Here is a 1752-nt window from a genome sequence, read left to right on the forward strand (position 1 = left end):
CCAGACAGGGACCCACAGCTGTGTGTTTTGGCCACAAGCTGGGCCCACTATGAGGCTTGCAGCAACGCGGAGTACGGGACGGCCGCTAAGGCCGTGATCACCAAATTTTGGGTAAGTTCCCTTTTGAATCACTTGTCTTTAGTTTCGTTCATAGTTTATCATTGAATCACTCAACTCATGCCTTGTTTGCTTCTAGTTTATGCATGATTGCAGCAACTCTATAGAGTTCTTGACGAGCACAAGGCCAGAGCCGACGTGGTCTTACTTGCGTCTGCAAAGAAGAAAGCTCGTCAGTTGCAGTACGAGGTGCGTTGGGTTGCCGTCTCACAGTACTACTACATCTACCTGCAACAAAAGATGACCAAAACTCAAGCACAGAGGCAAAAAATTACCATGAGCAGGGAGCAGTTCATGATGGTAACTATTACTGACTTTTCATTGTTTCAAGGAGTCAACTATATGTTTCATGCTCACATGTCATGCTTCCAAAATTTGCATAGGTTGTTCCTCGTTGGTGCTATGGAAGGCATGACGGATGGGCGTGTTTGGTGGATAGGTGAGTCGGTGACGATCCAGAGTTTGTTGCCAAGAGCATCAATGCCCGGGATAACCGTGGAAAAGACGGGACACACGGCCAAGGAAACAGGAACCACTGGGGCTTCAAGGCCATGAAGGTATATCTATATGAAAGATGCATTTTGGTTCTTCTTTACCATCATGTTCTTATGTATGGCTAACTTCTGTTTGACGTTGCAGGAGGACAAGTTGCAGAGGCCGCTCTCAGACATGGAGTCGTGGAAGCTGGCCCGCGAGCGGAGTGATCGCAAGGAGGCCGAGAGCCAGTACTACGGCAACACCGAGAAACACCTGGAGTCTTACACTTAGAACTATCAGAAGATGCATCCGGATGTTCCCGTTCCTGAGGTCGCCCAGTCTCAGATCGACGACACGGCGGTGGTGGCCCTCCAGGGTAAGTCCCATGGCCGGTATCCGTGTTTCGATGGCTTGATCACTCCGTGGATCTCGTACACACGGCTTCGAGCTACCAACCCGAGCCCGTTAGAGAGTACGGGGAGTTCGCAGCCTCCCTTAGTCCGCCAACGTGTTGTAAGTACTTCCCCTCAGTTTAGAAGAAATATCTCACGCACGCACCCGACCCTTCCCATCTCCACGACTCAACGCACGCGCCCCATCATCCCCAATCCACACACACGCGCCGGCCTCCAGCGAGCCGCAATGGCCAAACACCCGCCGGCGCCACCAGAGCCCCAACTGCCGCTCCCCCATCCCCCGACGGTGCCGAATCATGGAGGAACTCTCGCCGGCGCTTCCCCATGCTTCTCGTCCACCGCATCTTCGACGCTATCCAGGCGTCGGTTCATGGCGGAACCGCCAGCGGCGCTTCCCCAGCCCCTGTCGCACGCCCCCATCGCCGCCGCGCCTCTAGCCCTCTCTTCCATCGCCTCTTCGACGGCCAACACACGGGGGCTAGCAGCGCCAACCTCTCCCAACAGCCATGTCGACTAGAACCCTAGCATCGGGGATTCCGGCGAGGTGGGGAGCGGGGCAGTGGCGCCGATGGCCGAGGCCCTCCCCAAGATCAACTCCTTTGTGGGCGCACTTGCAGCAGACCCTCTGCCCCTGAATTCCATGCCCGACGAGGTGGACGGCATAGTTGACGAATGCTCTCTGTCTGCTATTTGCGCTAGGTAAATTCTCGGTCTCTCTCTCTCTTTCTCTCTCTCTCTCTCT

At 55.0% G+C, this 1752-nt stretch overlaps 1 long non-coding RNA gene across 1 annotated transcript; it reads left to right on the plus strand.

Annotated features, from left to right (window-relative positions):
• The first annotated feature begins 362 nt into the window (after window positions 1-362).
• On the plus strand, window positions 363-812 carry LOC119342722. The gene is made up of 3 exons (XR_005165692.1): window positions 363-417; window positions 501-674; window positions 757-812. It is a non-coding gene; the product is annotated as an uncharacterized LOC119342722 (long non-coding RNA).
• Window positions 813-1752: the final 940 nt, after the last annotated feature.

This window comes from Triticum dicoccoides, unplaced genomic scaffold (assembly GCF_002162155.2).
Source record: "Triticum dicoccoides isolate Atlit2015 ecotype Zavitan unplaced genomic scaffold, WEW_v2.0 scaffold103073, whole genome shotgun sequence".
NCBI classification, from domain to species: domain Eukaryota; kingdom Viridiplantae; phylum Streptophyta; class Magnoliopsida; order Poales; family Poaceae; genus Triticum; species Triticum dicoccoides.